This window comes from Pimephales promelas, chromosome 13 (assembly GCF_988280905.1).
Source record: "Pimephales promelas chromosome 13, fPimPro1.hap1.1, whole genome shotgun sequence".
NCBI classification, from domain to species: domain Eukaryota; kingdom Metazoa; phylum Chordata; class Actinopteri; order Cypriniformes; family Leuciscidae; genus Pimephales; species Pimephales promelas.
In genome coordinates this window covers 25,243,159-25,263,471 of record NC_142781.1, presented here as the reverse complement: position 1 = coordinate 25,263,471, position 20,313 = coordinate 25,243,159, and the positions used below count along the sequence as shown (strand labels likewise).

General features: G+C 36.9%; 1 long non-coding RNA gene across 1 annotated transcript in view; it reads left to right on the top strand.

Moving 5' to 3' along the window:
- Nucleotides 1–19,511, top strand: part of LOC148976853 (uncharacterized) — a 64,592-nt gene extending 45,081 nt beyond the window's left edge. Inside the window, exon 3 of the long non-coding RNA XR_016145926.1 lies at nucleotides 19,332–19,511. This is a non-coding gene — a long non-coding RNA (uncharacterized LOC148976853). The remainder of the gene's footprint in view (nucleotides 1–19,331) is intronic.
- The last annotated feature ends 802 nt before the right edge of the window (nucleotides 19,512–20,313 follow it).

Below are 20,313 nucleotides of genomic sequence, written 5' to 3'. Positions count from 1 at the left end.
AGTTTCCATTAAAGCTCATTCATGTTTCTGGCTCTGAATTGAAGACCTTAGGTTACCTCAGAGCATTCTGTAACAAGATGTTTTCTTCTATCATGGTCAATAATATTTAAGTTTATCTGATATACAACATATATATTGCTGTACTTTCAGAACTCCAGCTGCCTGACCTGTACTTGAAACAACATTTCTTCCATCTCTGTTTTGTAGAGCATGATTTGCTCACAATAGAAGGAGTCAATACACAAAGAGCTCAGTGAATGAATGAGTGCTGAGAGCACTGAATCACAAATCAGATTTCCTCTGTGGATATTGAGTAATAGTGCTGGCCATGTGCAGTTCTGTGACTGAGTCAGGGGAAAGCTTTGTTCACACTGGCAGCCCAAATCTAATTTCTGGTCCAGATTCAATTCTAATCTAATCATTTATAGTTTGAACAGCAGAAAAACACATTAAATGGGATTATTAGAGCTTGCAGGGCAATTCTATATTGATTCCACCAATTAATTTAGCTTAAATCATTTAATGTTCAACTTTAGCCTTAGATGTGCCTATTTCTGTCTTTATATACTTGCATAAATTACACTGCCCTTCAAATGTTCGGCCTTCATTGGTAACGGAATACGCAACCAAGGCTGCATTTGAATCATCTTCAGTTTTATCATAAATGCCTAAATGAGAGGACGGCACCTAGAAACAAAGTGAGCGAGTTACAGTAAAACTCAAAACAACTACTTTTCACAGCCAACCACAGCATGCAACACTTGTGAAAATAACCCACGGCATAAAATCACACTCATTTGCAAGTTTCACAGATTATGTAAGCAAAAATCAGTAATTACTCCACTTATCTAAATGCCTGTTCTCTGCTTGGCTCCTAGTTATTTCTAACAATGAATGTGAGCTCTTTCAATTGAGTCTGATGTATTGACACGCTGACTGCTGGTCTCTTTGGCTGCCTGTACATGTTGAATGGGTCTGCTGGACACTGTATGCATTTATAATGGAGCTCTAGATGTGTGGACAAAGGCACTCTCTCTGTCTCCATTGCCAATTACAACATTACAGTAATAATGATAGCGGCTGTAAGCGTGGAAACACAATGGGGGAGAGAGCAGTTATTGGTTCTTGATTAGATTTAAATGGCCAGAACTCCATTTAAGATGGTGGAGGGAATTCACTAAAGTAAAAATTGCACCCACTGATAGTGCTGTTTATTGGTATGCGCTGCCGTTGTTGTTTTAGCGCCCACTAACTGACTCTTTAAAATGTAGAAAGTGCACTACCGTTTGGAGTCGGTAAAAATTAAAGGGATACTCAAGGAGGCATTAAAGGGATAGTTCACTTTGAAATAAATTTTTGATATGTTTTAGCTTACCTCAAGGGCATCCAAGATGTAGGTGTCTTTTTTTCCACAGTATTTTCAATTTTGATATTTTTAGGTCGAACCGTTCCCGTCTGTCAGTCATATAATGGAGGTCTATGGGGTCCACCTGAAAAAGTATTAACAGTGAATTTTGTGAATTAACAGATTTATTGACTCGTAAATGTAAGTACACATTTATGGCCTAAGACAGCCTTTCTCAAACTTTTTTCAGTCAGGGCACCTTTCAAAAGTGCATAAAATCTCAAGGCACCCCAGTGTAAAATATAATTTAAAAACACTGCATAACCCAAATTTAAATGCAAATGTCTTGTTTAGTTAGACAGAACAGTAATGAACAGAGCATAATATGAACTGTAAATAACAATAATAATAAAAACTTTATAGCACCTTTAAAAACACAGGTTTGGAAAGTAATTCACAAAATAATTAATCAGAGACACAAATGCCATAAAACCGTAAGAGGTGGACCGCTCAATACAAGAACCCAATAACAAATCCAGACCAGGAGAACTCAAATGAAGTGCAGGATGCAGATAAAATAAAATAAAAATCCCCGGCTCTTGTGGGGATTTTCTTTTCAAAAAACGATCCATAATGCTGTAACTAAAGTGGCCTAAATTCACGTTTATTTTTACGTTTCTGTCAGTCTGAGGTGTTGCTATAACGCGTTGCTATGGATTGCGTCACTTGCGTCAAGTTGTGTGTGTCTTGCTTCGGTCTTGTGAGACGGATTTTTTTTATGATTAATTTTATATATTTATCTAAAATGAATTTACAATTTTATTAATATGTTCATATGTTTAAAAAGAAGAATGTAAATTCAAATATATTTATATATGAAATGTCAGCTGTTTTTTTTCTGGGGGTTTTTTTTTTCAAATTTTTTTTAGCCTACGTAATTTTTTGGCGGCACCCCTGAGACAGCTAGGGGGCACCCCAGTGTGCCGCGGCACCCACTTTGAGAAAGGCTGGCCTAAGACACGAAACGAGCGGTTTGTGTGAGAAAACGAACAGTATTTATATCGTTTTTACCTATTGTAATCATAGTCACGTCCAACTGATCTGAAGGCACTGGCGCTTCTCTCTACGCATGCGCCGGAAGTGATCTCTCGAGCATGTATGTCACTCATTGAGTTTACACAGAGATTTCGTATTTTATAAACATATTTAGATACAGGAAATCGCAATGGAAGACGATTTCGATATTTAGATCTTCACAGTGAAAGGTAAAACTTCCGTAATATCTGTGTAAACAATGAGTGACGTACACACGAGAGAGATCATTTCTGGTGCTTTCCGGCGCATGCGCAGACAGAAGCGACGTGGACGTGGCTGTGGTTAAAAAGAGGTAAAATGTCAATACTGTTAGTTTTCTCACACAAGCCACTCGTTTCAGGCCATCAATGTGTACTTAGATTTACGAGTCATTAAATTATGTTTAATTTGTACTTCTCTGTGCATGCTCTTTGAGGTGGACCCCATAGACCTGCATTATATGACTGACAGACAAGAACCGTTCGACCTAAAAATATCAAAATTGAAAATACCGTGGAAACAAAGACACCTGCATCTCGGATGCCCTCGAGCAGTGGTGGAATGTAACGAAGTACAAATACTTCGTTACTTTACTTAAGTACATTTTTCATGTATCTTTACTTTACTTAAGTAGAATAAATAGTGTATACTTTTTACTTTTACTTCGTTACATTTTGCAGCAATTATTATACTTTCTACTCCACTACATTTCTACAACTTCTGTTACATTTTCATTACATTTTCCGATCAGTTTTTCCTCTGCCAAAACGTAATCTGATCCGTTCGTTGCACGTTTGTCTCACCAGTGACGTTTGGTTGCCATAGATACATCAACTAAATGCGTCTCGCACGCAGTGTGTTTATCGTGCAATTTATACGTGAAAATTTGTTTTTTACATGCATAAGAAACACACCGTGTGTAATATACGTTTGGTTAGGATTATGGCAAGCCAAGAGGTTCAGAATTACACCATAAATTAATCGCGTTTACTGCCAAACATAGTTATTAACAAATAGTAAGGATATGGCTTATATTGCCTAATTGCAAGCTTGTTTCAGAAATGGTGACAACAATTTTTTTCCATCATTATTGAACATCATAATAGGAGTATTAGGTTGAATGAGTTAGAATTAAATGTTTTATTAATCATTAGAAAATAGTCATTAAGAGAATCGATTTATTATGCAAGTACTTTTACTTTTAATACTTAAAGTACATTTAAAATCAGGTACTTTTTACTTAAGTATGGTTGTCATTGTGTTACTTCTACTTTTACTAAAGTAAATATTTATCTGGTTATTTGTACAGTACTTTTACTTAAGTACTGAGATTCATTACTTCCTCCACTACTGCCCTCGAGGTAAGCTAAAACATATCAAAAATTAATTTAAAAGTGAACTATCCCTTTAAATTGATCAGAAGTAACAGTAAAGACTTTTATATTGTCACAAAAGATTTTTATTTCAAATCAATGCTGTTTTAGAACTTTCTATTTGGCCTTTCATCAAAGAAACCTAAAAAAAAATCATCATTGTTCCCACAAAAATATTAACCAGCACAACTGGAGTAATGGGTCCTGAAAACTCAGCTTTGCCAGCACAGGAATAATCTACATTTTGAAATGTATTAAAATGGAAAAGGGTTGAATTTAAATTGCCATAATATTTCACAATATCACTGTTTTTGCTGTATTGATCAAATCAATGCAGCCTTGGTGAGCATATACGAGACCTCTTTTGGAAATAAATAACTTTTGCATCTGGCTATATACAGTGCCCTCCACAATTATTGGCACCCCTGTTTAAGATGTGGTCGAGGACTTTTAAAAATTCTCCCTCTTTTTTAAACAACATAGAATCCAAATGCAAAAAAAGAGAAAAATCCAACCTTTTATTTAAGTACATTACTTTGCTGGTAAATTTTTTTTTTTAAATTTAAAAAAATAAAAACTTCAAATCATGTGTCCCACAATTATTGGCACCCCTGATGTTAATACTTTGTACAACCCCCTTTTGCCAACAAGACAGCACTTAATCTCCTCCTATAACATTTCACAAGATTGAAGAACACAGAGAGAGGGATCTTTGACCATTCTTCTTTGCAAAATCTTTCTAGATCATCCAGTATCCTGGGCCCTCTCTTGTGCACTCTCCTCTTTAGCTCACCCCACAGGTTTTCGATTGGATTGAGGTCTGGGGACTGAGATGGCCATGGGAGGACCTTGAGTTTGTGACTGAACCATTTTTGTGTAGATTTTGCCACACGTTTTGGATCATTATCCTGCTGAAAGACCCAATGACGACCCATCTTCAGCTTTCTGGCAGAGGCCATCAGGTTTTTATTTAAAATGTCCTGGTAGTTCAAAGCGTTCATAATGCCATGCACCCTAACAAGGTTCCCAGGGCCTTTGGAAGAGAAACAGGCCCACAGCATCACAGATCCTCCACCATACTTCACGGTGGGCATGAGGTACTTTTCGGCATACACATCTTTTGTTTTACACGAGATCCACTTAGAGTGTTTGTTGCCAAAAAGCTCAATCTTAGTCTCATCTGACCAAAGCACACGATCCCAGATGAAGTCCCAGTGCCGCTTGGCAAACTCCAGACGTTTACGTTTGTCAGTGTTAGTGAGAAAAGGCTTTTTCCTAGCATGCCTCCCAAACATCTTGTTGGCATGTAGAGAGCGTCTGATGGTTGTTTTGGAGATTTTGTGACCCCAAGATGCCACTATTTGATGCAATTCTGTGACAGTGAGCTTAGGACTTTTTTTTACTTTTCTTAGCATCCTCCTCACAGTGCGTTGTGGCAAGATAAACTTGGGACCTCTTTCAGCCTTGTTTGTCACTGTTCCTGTTGTTTTAAACTTCCCAATGATTCCTCTAACTTTAGATATGGGCAATATAAGGTGAGTGGCTATTTTCTTGTAGCCATTGCCTGACTTATAAAGGTCATCACACATCTGCCTTACTTGAATGGTGTGTTCTCTTGTCTTTGCCATGTTTACAAATGGGTAAGAGAATTAGGCCTCTGTGTCATGTCATATTTATACCCCAGGGAAATAGGAAGTCATGAATTACTAATTAAAAGTTCCTAGATATCCTGACCAACATTAGCAACTACAGAAAATATATATATTTTTAAAAATCAATTACATTTTTCAGCGGAATTGTTAGGGGTGCCAATAATTGTGGGACACAGGATTTGAAGTTTTTATTTTTCTAAATTTTTACATTTTTTTTTACCACCAAAGTAATGTACTTGAATAAAAGGTTGGATTTTTCTCTTTTTTTGCATTTGGGTTCTATGTTGTTTAAAAAAAAGGGAGAATTTTTAAAAGTCCTCAACCACATCTTAAACAGGGGTGCCAATAATTGTGGAGGGCACTGTATATGGCTGATTATATTACTCATTTATTTGAGGATTTACTGCCTCCATGATGGATTAAAAATGTACATGAAGATGCCACCCAATGCTTTCCAGAAGATAATAATTTTGTGAATATTTAATTACTTACATTTATTTTTTTTGCACTGAAGAGAATGACATACTTAGTTAAACCAGATTGCATTTTAAAACACGGAAAACACAAAAATGCTGCAGTTATTCATTGTTTTGAATAACTGTTTCGGATCAATGATTGTGAGTTTCTGTTTGTGTGTGTAAGTGACATTCAGTTGTGGGTCACTGGGGAAAGGAGATGTATGGAAAATGTCCCGACACAGTGTTTTTTGTTTTGTTTTTTCACTCCGCTCCGGAGTGAGCGAGAGAGCATGAGCTGACTATGCCAAAAGGGCAGAAACACACATGCGAGCTCAATTCTGCTGACACTTCGGCTTCTGGGATGTTAGTTGCTCTGACAAAAAAACCTGTCCCGAGTAAACTACATCTCTAGACACACACATACACGCACCGAATGACCTCTAAATGCTTGCTAGAAGGATAGATCTATAAAACTCAGTCCACACTTTCTTTCCACATTTTATTCTTTAATCGCAGCTTTGGAATGATGTTGAGAGAGAGTCTGTTGCAGCGTTGCTCCCTCACCCAGCTGCATTTAAGTTTCCTTGATTAAAGGCCTCCAATTTTCCATTTAAAATATTTCAGAATCTTGTAAATTTCCGTGATGGAAAAGCAAGCCAGCTTTAGGGCACTTCAGTGAGTTGTGTGTGCTTGTTTGGTATGAGTGTGTGTGTGTGTGTGGCGCCTCTCTCAGACCAAAGGTAAGGGAACTCTCTTTAACCAACACTATCTCACGACCAATTCGTACGAATTCGACGCATGATTAAAAAGTGTCTAATTCGTACTAATTCGTACTAATTCGTACGACCTCACTCGTACTAATTCGTACGATTTGTCTAAACCCACGTGATGGTGAAGTTTAGGGGCGGGGTAAGGGGTAGGTCATTCGTTCGAATTCATATGAATTGGCCAATTCGTAAAATATGTACGATTTAGCAAAAAAGTATTAATTCGTACGAGTGAGGTCGTATGAATTGTTACGAATTAGCCACTTTTTAATCATCCGTCGAATTCGTACGACTTGGTTGTGAGATCGGGTTGCTTTAACTGTAGTTTTTATATAAAAGTAATAATCAAAAAAGCATAATAGAGGCACTTTTTTTTTTGTTTTGACTTGGAAAGTTTGCTTGTGATGTTTAAAGTAATGGCATTCCACCATTTTTATTTACTAAATACTTTTTGATGTCACTTTTACATTTTTAAAATCTGTATTATTTCTCACTTAGGTTTCAGAATTGTTCTCAGCTTGTTTTTTTGCTGATATAAAAGTTTTTTCCTGCCCCCTTAGTGTTTTTGGTCGTCGTTTATGAGTGATGATTCAAATGAGGTGGTGAAAAGTCCCTGCTTGTTTTGCATGCTTTAGGGCCTCTAAAGCAGGGGTCACTGGGGTCAGTCTCAATGTCAGAAGGGTGTGTCGTTCAAATACTTCCCCTCCTTGAGAGAAAGAGCCCATAATCTTATGTGCAATTAGCCTCTCCTCTATTTAGACAGACACACGCACACATAAGCTAACCTGTATGTTTTGACAGATACGTCTTGATATCGATCAAGGAGCATGTCTGACCCGTAGCTCTTTGCTATTCACAGAGGAAGTACAGCCTAATCTCTTTCTGCCTTGAGCAAAAGTTGCTCTGAACCACACACAAACAAACACATTTCTATAGTGTCTCCGCCAGACAGCATTCATTTTGAATGAACAGAGACAGACTTTAGGCCTGGCTGCCAGTTCGTATTGTTCATGGCCAACTGTCGTGTGGCATCTGGTAAGAGAGGATCTGGCACAGCGATGAACCACCATCATCGCTGATCAAATGAACTGAACAGAATCAGCCCATCTGCAGTCCCTGACTCTGATAAAACTCAATAATGAAATCAATTACCGGGACTCTATGTGGGATTCAGTTTAGTTGTGGAGACAGAGACATGTAGGGAGAAACAAAAGGAGAGACTGAGAGAAAGCTGGATGCTGTCACATCACAGTTGACATCACAGTCTGATATCTCTCTCTCACACACACACACAAATTCAACACTCTCAGATTCGAATATATACTTATGAATGGAACATTTCTTTCTATTTTATACACTCTAAACAATGCTGGCTTGTTTTCACCCAAATGTTGGGTTAAAAATGTAATTAAAAATTTTAACTTCAACTTTAAATTTTTAACTGTATATTTCTTATTGCATTTTTAACCCAACATTTGGGTTTGTCCATATTTGACTCAAATTGGGGTTGAAACAACCCAGCATTTTTAGAGTGTAAATTGAAAGTTTTCCTCTAGCAAACTTGCACTCTAAAAAATGCTGGGTTGTTTCAACCCAATTTTGGGTAAAATATGGACAAACCCAAATGTTGGGTTAAAAATGTAATTAAAAAAATTAACCCAATGGCTGGGTATGTCCATATTTTACCCAAAATTGGGTTGAAACAACCCAGCATTTTTTAGAGTGTGTGCAGCTTATTTAGATTTTCCCACAAAAAAAAAAAAAAAAAAAAAAAAAAAATATATATATATATATATATATATATATATATTATGGCCATGATCAGATGATCATGGTATTTAATCTCTAAAAAATGCTGGGTTGTTGTTTAACCAACTCTTGAGTTTAAAAATGTAATTAAAAAATTTAAACCAACAGTTGGGTTTTTGCATATTTGACCCAAACATGGGTTGAAACAACCCACCCAGCATTTTTTTTTTGAGGGATTGATGCATGTTTTCACATTAAGTTTAAGTCATACCTTTTAAATGAAGAATTGCCCATATAATAAAATAACCGGAAAACTTTTATTTTTGTGTTTTATTTAGTCTGGCTGTCGCACACATTGACTGATTGATCAAAATGACAGTTACGGACTGATCTTTCTTATTCAAAGACTAATTATGTTATTCACTTCTCTTTGTGTTTACATTAAATTCAAAATTGAGTTACTGTTCTCATTTATTCTTTCATGTGAATCCTTCACCTTTCTGTAGACGGGTTTACAAAGTGTGTGTGTGTGTGTGTGCGGTGGGAGGTTCACTGCGTTGTTCTCTGTCAGGGGAGGTTTTGAGGACTCCTGTGGTCTGAAAGAAAGAAGCTTATGCCCCTCTGATCTGTCAGGCAGAAAGACAGACACGAGGAAAGATAGAGAAATGGTATGGGAGAAAGAGAGGAAGATAAAAAGACAGAGCGAGGGGCAGAGTCAGACGAGTGGGAGGCTGAGGGAGAGAGGGAGTCATTTGGAGGTTGGGGGAGGGACGATGAGAGAGATACAGTGTGAATGACAGTGAGAAAACGAGACGGGAAGAAAGAGATGAGAGGATGAGAGCGTTCTTAAGACACACTGACAGTGGAAGAGACGAGAGGAGGGAGAACAGCGGGAGAAGGGGATCAGGAGGGAGGAGAGCCGGCGCAGGGGGGAGGCACCACCCCGCGGATTGAGACGTATCCCACATTGCCCCTCTCTCTGGTGGCGCACGGGCCATGGTGTGCGGTGGTGTGAAGTTGACGTGGCGCTGGCCCTGGCACAAAGGAGCGGAGGAGGAGGGCGCCAGGCGCTGTGTGGCAGGGTTGCCCAGATACGGCCACTCAGGGTTGGCATGTTGTTTTTGTGTCTGTGATGCGCTTCCAGCCTGACACACACATGGCACGCTCGCATTTACATCCCCACTTTTTTTTTTTTTTTTGCCATTTTTTCCCCCATCACTTTATGAAAGGTTTGCAGTAGGGATTGTATCAAATAACTGTTAAATGGAATATTGATGTGATACTGAGGAAACATGACCTGTGGTCAAGCATTTTGTCTGCGTGTTTTGTAATTAGGCAATTAACGATTTAGATTCTTGTTCAATGATTTGGTTCCTTGTGATTCCATTAAGGATTCTGTAAATAAGAGAAGAATGCAATTCCAAATGGGGAGTTCATTTTGATTATACATTACGATTCAAAAGTTTAGGGTCATATATGTTATTTTAAATATTCAAATGAGGCATTATGTAATTAAAAATGCACTAATTTGCATACATGTCCAGAACAGAATTCTTAAGCCAGGTTCAAAAATGTTTCATTTTCATGTTAGAGTAAATTGTTTTTACAGAGAGGATTTTGGAGCTAAAATATCTAACCTACTGCGTAAGGATTATAGGTTCAGAATGAATAATCATATCCAACCAGTAAGTAACTACACAAACTTTAAGTAGCCTATAACATAAGGAAGGTTGTAAGTTTTGGGTTCGTGTGATTCACTCAAAATCTCATAAGAGAATTGTTCAGGAATCGGTTCGGCTATAGCAGTCATGCTGCAGGCTTGTGATTCACTAAAAAAGTGATTCTTGAATCAGTTGGACTATACTGGTGGTAACGTTATACGTTTTTGATCCTGTTGAAGGAACCGACTCATAAGAGTCATCCATTGAAGAATCGGTTGGACCACTTTGCTAAAGTTATGTTTTTGATTCACTAAAAAGAACGACTTATTGGTCATCCATTCGAATCTGTTGTATCACACTGGTCATGTTACGTTTTTGATTCACTAAAAAGGTCTACTCATTAAAATCATCTGTTCAAGAATTAGTTGTACAACATTGAGGCATTGCGTGTTTTTGATCCATTGAAAAGAACAGACTCATGAGAATCATCTGTTCAAGAATAGGTTTGTCTATACTCTGAGGCGTTGTTCATTTTTGATTCACTGAAAATAACTGATTCAGAAGAGAGTCATCTCTTCAAGACTATAATGGTTATATGTTTTTGATTCATTACAAAGAATTGACGTATAAAAATCATCCGTTCAATCACTGATCCTGCTAAATGTCTTTAATTCAATAAAAAGAACCGGCTTATAGCGGTTCTAGATTCACAGTTTTAAAAAATCAAATCTTGTCACAACCACCGCATCAATTTCCCACCACAATTTTTTTGTGTTTTCTGTATGCGCTATGTGTTAGTTCTCCACGTGTGTTTTGTGTTAAAGTCTCGTCAGATGGGATTGCTTATGCGGTCAGAATGATTAGTCTTCTGCGAGTGCGTCTGAGGCTGAAAATCTCATCTGTCGCTCACCAATGAGAAAGTCATTCTTGCCACAACCCCTTTCCTTTCCCAACATCTCTCTCTCTATTAACTGTTGCCCAGTGTAATCAGTGCATTGGTGCTGTCTGTTGACCTGATGTGTAATGATTACAATCCAAAGCTTAGGGAGATAAAAGGCGGTGCGGGGAGAGAAAAAAAATCAGACCTCCATCAAATTCAGTCCCATTTCCTGATGCCACAGACAGAGGGGTCTGAAACGGCTGGCTGATTGGCGACGGCGCTTTGAACGGCACTGTGTGAAAGAGGTTCCTCTTACTCCCGGTAACTTGATATGTTCTGGGCTTCAGACTGACACACGCCGGATCAAACGAGACCAGGGAGAAAGCACAAACTCACTCACGTAAACACACACATGCAAACTCATCCTCAGACTAGAGAGCACAAAACTCTTCAATTCAGATAGAGGTGTACACTTAACACATACTGTAGTTCTTGTTTCTGTTAGTCTCTAGAAAGTCATGTTCATTTAAAGCTCAATGAGAGATGGAGAGAATTTTCCTGTTGATTTTCTGATTTGTATGCCTATGTCGCACAAATACTGAGAGATTTTAATGGGATAAATTCATCCAAAAATGTAAATTCTGTCATCAGTACTCGCCCTCATGTTGTTCCAATCCCATAAATGCAAATCTGAGAGATTTTTGTCCTCCATTGAAAGTCTATTTACCCAAAACTGACACATCAAAACGACCTTAAAGTGATTACGAATAAACGTAGTTCAACGTCACTCAGTTTAAGATCATCGAATTTCATTTCGGACGCATGTAAATCTGGCCTAAAATGTTTTGTGATCCAATCATGACCACATCACATTGTAGTGTACACACTAATGCGTCCTGATAAACAGATAAGCTAATGCGTCCCAGACGTTACAGCAAGGGACCACCTACTTACCTGTCAATCAACATTTGCACTAAAACAGTAAACTTTGCCGGTCACATACATCTTTGTAACATTTGTAAAAGCCTGACATCTGCAAATGGTTATTGATGCTTGTTAATTGATGGGGTATTAAACCATTAACATTTAAAATATCATTCAAATCAACCGTAATCAGACTTCTAAAAATCATAGAGAGCGAGATGTCCCATCTCATCAGGAGAGTTGCCAAAGGACAGACACAGACAGACAGACAGACAGGAGGTACATGAGCATTCATCCAAAAATAAAAGGATGAATAAATAATTAGGAGATGAAAGGCACAGTGGAGGGAGGCGTCATCTTCTTTTAAAGCATGCAGAGTCATTGACTCATCCAATTACCCCATTATCCACTCTCTGCATCCCATCCAGAAGCATCTAAACTTTATGTATCTAAAGTTTGAGGAAAGATTTGTCCACAGAAGTTGTGAAAAACCCTAACATGGAGATTCTTCTTTGATCACTCTCTGTAATTTAATCAATTTAAATGACAGATTTTCATGCTACTAAGAGAAGCAATGTGAAGTTGACCGTTTAGTCACTGGCTTGCATTACTGACGCATAAACAATGCATTCTCACCCCACGGCGTCACCTTTGACCATGCTTCAATATTTGACGTTTTAGGCGCCCTTTAGCGTCACTTACATGACGCGATCCTACGGCGTCATCTAACTGACGCTAAAGGAAAGCGTCAGTTAGAGGACGCGGTTAGGTTTAGGTGTGGGGTGGGGGTAGGGTACACGCGATCCTAGGGCGTCATCTAACTGACGCTAAAGGGCGCCTAAAGCGTCAGATATTGAAGCATGTCCAAATGCTTCCCAAGGCGTCAGTTAAGTGACGCCTTGGGGGTGAGAATGGGCTGGCATAAACAGCAATGCAACTATTTTGAGACAAAGAATGTCTGACTGTACCATTTCATATCAGAAATCACTGATCACAGATCAGGCATTAGAATTAATACAGTTACTTACATGTTGTGGCATTACTGTCGTCGGGTCCATATCTTACAGTAAAAGTCTGTTTCCAAAGCCTGCACTGAAATCGTGACGGATTTACAAAGAATATACAGTAAATTGTTCCAAACAAATAATGCTCTTCTCAAACATTCCCATAGTTGAAAACCACTTTCACCAATTTAGGTGGTTTGGCAACCCAGCACTGTGGCAAAATTGGACAAACTCAGTGTTGGGTTGTTTTTCCCAGCCTATTGGGTGAAATGTTTGACCCAACATGCTGTTTTTTTTTTTTTTTTTGTAACTCATCTATTGATTTAAAAATTACAATATTGCTGACTTAAAATTAACCCAAAATACATTGAAAATTAAAATCACACACAGAATTACTAGAGTAACAACTCAGGCAAGAGTTTAAACTACATGTATGTGTATGAGTAAAAAAGGGAAGAAAAGAATGACAACTCAACAATTATACAGCTTATTAAACTAAATTGCTTTTTAAAAGTTAAATATATAACAACTTACATTTTAAAAACAGCCATATTTCACGTATTTTCTCATGCCAACGAACAGCCAGTTTTCAAAGTTCTCTCTCTTCTCCACTTCTTTCATTTTTCGTTTATTCTTTGTTTATAGTGCTGCAGTGTGTTGCCGAAATCTGAGCAGGTGATGGGTCGCTGTTCGACAGGGCAGTTGTGGACCGCGTTTCTCATAACCAAAAGATATCGTGACCGGCTCCTTATAACCTGCACATAAACAAACAATACAAAGTACTTCTGAGAACATATTTTAACAACCAAATGAATAATATTCAGTATTATTACGAATTAAAATAAATGAATTCAAGGTAAAACTATGGCTGCAACTGTCAGTGAGATTTACCCAGCCACTAACCCAACGGCTGGGTAACACCAAAACTATCCAACTACAGGTATGTGTTGTGGTGAGACCTGTGCACAGGGTGGTATAGGAGCCTTGTGCTCATTAAGCTGGCTTTCCCTGCCATTGGTAAGCCTCCGTCTCCTTTTCATGTTTGACGTCTTCAGTGTTTTTTTTTGTGTCAACCTGCTCCTACAGTCAGTCTTTTAATGTTTTTTAAGATTCTTGCTTAAAGATTGAAAGAAAGCTTTTGTAGTTTTGGTATTCACGTCCCAGGCCCTCAAAAACCACAATCCTGTGTGTTCTTTATAGGTGGTTAAAATCACGATTATGTATATTTTCCTGGTAAACACAGCTATATCGTAGAGATTGCTTTCCCTCTCCAATGTCCCATTACATATGGAAAATAAAACCCAAAAAAATGACCCAACAGTTTCAACCAAACATTTTTTTTTTTCGAGTGTAAAGTTATTTTATACTCCAGTGATCCTGTATTTCTCTTCTGTTCTCATCTCACTGACAGCCCAGTTGGTGGGGCTAAACATGATATGATGTAGAAGTAGGTGTTGATTTTATTTAGCAGAGGTGGTCTTTCTTCACACTAGTATGCCATAATGTGACAAAATCCGAAACAAGTCGTTTTCTGAGCTTTTTTATTTTTAAAGCTGCTTTTGGACTAACAAGGAAGTTTTGAATTCTAAAACTTACAGGATGTTTTCATAGTACAATGATCTCATACATTTCAAAAGATCAAGGATTTCTCAATTCATGACCCCTTTAAAAAAATAGTTGAATCCTGTAAAAGTTGAAATTGCTTAAATCATTTTGATTTACAGAAAAACATAAGTTGCCACGACTTACTTATCATATCATTATTTACAGTGCAATTGGAAAATATCATCATCAGTATTAGAATGTTTTTCCAATTTAGGACATCTCAAAATGTCATTGAAAAGAAGAAATTTGTTCAATAAACATATAGAAAACATATCTTTAAAAAATTAAATTCAGAAAAAAATGTAGGGTTAAGAGTTAGGTTATAGAAATTTGCATTAATAAAATCAAAAGAAGTCCAGGGAAAGCTCTGTTTGTGTCTATTTAACAAATATTTCAATTTATCACAGAAAGCACCATATATTTTTTCTCTCTGTTTTTGATCTAGTATATTATATTAATCTGCTTTAAAGCTGATCTCAGCTCAGTGTTACTCAATTTCCTTTGTCTGACCTTTTTTTTACAAATAACTAAAATGGCTATGTTTACATTCAGGATAAAGGCATCATTCACTGTGCGTGTATGTGTGTGTGTGTCAAAGCTACGTGTGAGTTTTAGACTCCCAAGCAGATTGTCTAGTTATGTAATGCTAGATTTGCATGTGAAGGGAAGGAACCCGTTTTTCATGCTGCACTGGATGTGAAGTGAAGCCCCCTTTTCTCTCCTACTCTTCTTTTTCAACCGGAACGAGGGGTCTCTGATGGAGGGATGCTGAGAGAGTGACAGGAGGAGAAAACATGAAAGGCTTTAAGTGTGAATTCATTAATAATGTGTACCAGTGTACAATGCAAACCCCTCAGAATATGCTATCGGGATTCGGGACACAGGTTATTCTATAGGGACACGAAGCTAGGGATTTAACACATAAATGCTTGGCACATTTCCCATAATTCTCACAGTGACATGTGAGAATTATTATTTCTGGTATCATTTTATGAATCAATGAAACATAATTTTTATATAATTATATAATTTTTAATAAATATTTAAAAAATCTTAGGATTAGTCAATCATAGAGAGGTTTGTGTGTCTTTCTTTCTTATTTTAAATGTAAATTCTAGATATTTTACATGCCATAGTTACTATTTTTTTTAGTATTCATTTGTTTATGGTGAAAAACGAACAAAAAAAATGTATTTGGAAAATCCCATAACAAATATACAAATAGGCAATTAACTCGCTATTTAACATAACAATCATGTATAATGATTTTCTCATGTATAAAGATCCTTGTCCACTTGTACTTGACTCAATAGTAAAGACAATGACAGATTCAATGGTCATTCATTTATTGAACTCCAATTTGTGTCTCTGTGCCTCATAACGACGGTCACTTACAGATGCATTCCGATGCACATTCTTGAATTTCTTTTGCAGGTTGACTGGCTTTGCTGGGGGGGATGAGGGGGAGTTTAGATAACCCAACCCCGCATCACCCCCACACCCCACGGGGGTCACACAATGCATGCCACGCATATCATTAATCCTGGGGGTTGTTTCCCCCCAGGGGGCGCCCACTGACCCACGCATAAAGGATAAAAGTGTTCTGCTACGGGATGGGGCGTTTTTAACAGTACGGCCCAGGAGCCTACAACATCCTCTACAATGAAAAAAACCACATACAGTGTTAGTGTAGGCTTGTAACTTTCAAATGTGGAAGATTGTGGCAAGTTCTCTGTGTTGATGGTTTTTGAGTGTGCAGAGAAGAAGAGAGAGTTAAAGAAAGAGAAAGAGAGGAGGGTGAAAGATCAGGTTATTTTCTAAGATACCTGAAGTGATGCATAAAAGATGCCATTTAGTAAAATTTGCTTGATACTTTTTTGTCTCAGCTCCTATTATAAGCTTTATTTTTATATTTGTTATATATTTTACCATTCAAAAAGTTTGGGGTATGTAAGATTTTGTATGTTTTGAAGGCTGCATTTGTTTGATCAAAACTTCAGTGAAAACAATAATAGTATTCTTACCATTTCTATGAACTATTTTCTATTTTAATTTATTTTAAAGTTTCTTTTTATTTCTGTGATGGCAAGCTGAATTTTTGTGCAGGATTCTTTGATGAATAGATGAAAATGTGTTTTAAATAGAAATCTTTTGCAACATTATAATTTTTGATTTTTTGCATCGGAGTTGAATAAATATATTCATTTTCTTCAAAAATAATCTGACTGGAATGGTAGAGTAGTACTTATAAAATGTTTTAAAATCCTATAAGAATAGGCATATATATATATATATATATATATGAACCTCATATATGTAAAAAAATATAATATTTTAATATATTATTACTAATATTATTAATTTTATTAATATATTTTTTACATATAATATGAGATTCATTTAAATAGAAGCTTGTGTATCTTTCTTTTTTATTAAAAACAATATGCTTAACTGTTTTTGTAGGTATTTCAAATTGTGTTTTAATTATTCAATATTTTTAGTATTTTTTTACATTTATTTTTACTATAAGCTGTCAAAATAACGAAAATAATTGCATGGTATGCTGATTAATCAGTCTAATGAGATACGTCACCATATCATGTTGCGATGATCAATTAGTATTAACTTTAACTGCACACTTAATGCTCATTTCAGAAATCTCTTTCATAATTGTTTAATTAGCAGCTGTTTCTCGCAGGGTATTTAAAAAAAACTCTCGCTGTTATTAAAGACTTAGTATGGTGTAGACCATTGTGTCAAGTACCTCCCATCATGCATTGTATATGTGATGTGAAGTGTACGAGATGAACACACACAGTCCTCCATCCTCTCCATGTTCTTCCTACATTCCTTCTCTCCATCTCTCCCTCTCTCCTTACGGTGAGACCAGTCTAATCCTATTCATTGAGGCCACTCTTTTCCTCTCCTCTTCTCATTATCCTATTTTCTCCTCAACATTCCCCTTTTCCTCTCCGAATCCATTTCTCCAATTCTCCATTTCCCCAACAGACATTTACAAACCCTTGGGTCCCACCCTCACTATTCCTCTCTCTACCTCTCTCCTCTTTATTCTCTGTCCCTTGCTTTCTCTCTCTCTCTCTCTCTCTCTCTGTTTCCGACTGGGCTTTGCTATTTAATCTTCTTGAAGCGTTCAAGATGTCACTTGCCCCTGAAGCCAGAGGGACAAAGGCCTAAATCCAGCCCTCTCTCAATGGGCCACGCCCCTCAGCTGCCGGTGTGCACTTTGAAGAAGAATGGGGTGGGGTGGGTTGGGGTGATTTCGAAGTCCCACAAAAACTCCCATGGTCCCCAATTCCTGCATTGGTGGCCCTTTTCTTTTACTTGATGTGTTGAGGGCTTTGTGAATCTCATGTGCACCTCAACCAAAGTAGGCCCCCTCCACACACACACACACACACAAATGTTGGCACTGAGGTTAGGTTGCATGTAAGGTGAGGCCCATGTGTGCTAATTGAAGTAGGCAGAGTGTTTGTCATCAGCTTAATTATGCTGAATTTTATAGGAAAGATATACAGTTCATGTTCTATACATGATCTATTAATCTGTATCCAATGCTTTCCAATTAATGCTAAGTTATTGTTATTCTTTGTTGTTTTATATTCCTTATTTCTCTCTCTCTACAACATTCATGTTGTTTTACTGGAAAGTCGATTTAGATTACATTTTAATTAAATTCAGTTTAATTTCAAGTCTTTTTTAACCATCCATCCATCTATATATCCATCCATTCGTCCATCCAAACCATATCTTCTGTAGGGTTGTGGGTTTATTTTATTATAATTTTTAATTTTATTGTTAGATGGGTTTACATGACCGTTTTTCCTTCTACAATTTAAATGATTTGTCTGGAATTTAATTTACATTATATATAATTCCATTTAGTTCAGTTCAACTCAGTTTGACTTGAAGGTTCTTTTTCTTGTGTTTCCATAAAATGCTTTTCAGTGTTGTAAATATAGGATACATCAGAAATATAAGACTACAATGTATTGTATAATTCCGATCTACAGTGCATTCTGATCCATTCATTTCCTATATAACAGCAACACATCCTCTTGTTGAATTTGAGCTCCACTTTTTTTTTTCTTTTTCTTTTTTTCTTTTTTTACGCCTCATTTTGAATAGCATTCCAAAATTTCCCTGAATAAGGGTAAAAAAAGACCATCACTTCCAGGGTCTGTAACTGAGGATTGTGTTTCGACCACTGCTGGAAAAAGGATCTCACTTCAAAAGGATTACAAACCACAGTGGTATCAAATCTCCCTAATGCGGTTATCCCACACATTCACTCACTGCGCTCTAGGCTGATATCGTCTGGCCCACTGTCTTGGTATTTCCCTTTTAAATGCAGTGCTGGTTTGGCTTCAAGACATTGGATAGACCTGTTAGATAAGACCTGTTACCATTTAAAAGTATCAATGAACATCAGCATCAGATTGAGAAATTATAATTACCGGTAGTAGGAGGATGCACATGAGAATATTAAGATCAATATGCCTTGATTAAATTGTATAAAATTTTTAAATTGTTAAATTCATTTTTTTACGCTGTACATGTTTTCATATTATCATTTTTATGTGCCATGAAATGGATGCCGTTGTATCCGCATGTTTTTGCATGCATGTCTATAAACACACTTTTACTCACAGTTTTATGCGCCATATTGTCTACATGCTGTCTTAACAGATCACTCGTGCTCTAACATATGACATTAGTATGTGTTCAATTGTTAGAACAAGCTGGTCCTCGCTCATAACAAAGGCTGTAAAAGTGTCCAAGAGAAAAAATATATGACCGTCCTTCTGTTTTCCTGTGCAGGGGGAGAATGAGACTGGACTTCACTGGTATTTCACCCCCACCTGCCAATGGGAGCTCTTTATGAGTGAACGACTGCCTCTCCACATTCATTATCTCTCATAACCTGCCGGGCAAACAAAGAGCCAAGCATTTCCTTTAGTGCTTGCTTCAGTGAAGGTGTGTTCACTCCCAAGGCAATTTCTTCAGGTAGGCAGTTGCTCCTCCAAAAAGCTGATTGTGAAAGCATTGAAATGTGACAATTTTTTTTTTCCCCCCGTTTTTTTTTTTACAGAATAGCATTCTAGTGCCTCCCTTATTAAGCTTGGGCATGTTACTATGTTAACACTAAGCAATAAAAGTTTACTTTTATAATAATTAATAGTATTATTAATTTTATACTAAACTCTTCACAAAGAAAAGGTTCTAAATAGAATCTTAAAGGGCTCTGTCGGGACCTTTTAGGGGTTCCCGTCATGGGATCATTGTATCGATTTACTGTAGTTTTTATTAAAATTTTTTAATTATGTTTTTGGCCTTTTTGTGCCTTTTCTTGGACAGGACAGTATGATTTTAAAAGGAAAGGATGAAGTAAATAGAGTGGAACAGGATCGGGAAACGAACTCGGGCAGTTGCGCTATATGTCGGCACACAGTTTTAATTTAATGAATGAATGAATTAATCCATATAGAAGATTTAATCTTTTTAATTGATTAAAAGCTTGAGGTCAGTACAATTTTTTGTTATCAATAGCCTACTAATAAAATAATAATAAAAAAAATGAATACTGACGTTAATTAATACTTAGTACTTTTTAGCAAGAGCATAGTACATTAAACATGACACAACAAATATTTATAATGTTACAAAATATTTTGATTTGATTTTAAATGTTATATATGCTTTCCTTTGGAACTTTCTTTTTTGTTAAAGAATCGTAAAAAAAATATGGTTCCTATATTAATCAGCACTGCTTTCAAATTTATAATAATATTTTTTCTGAAAA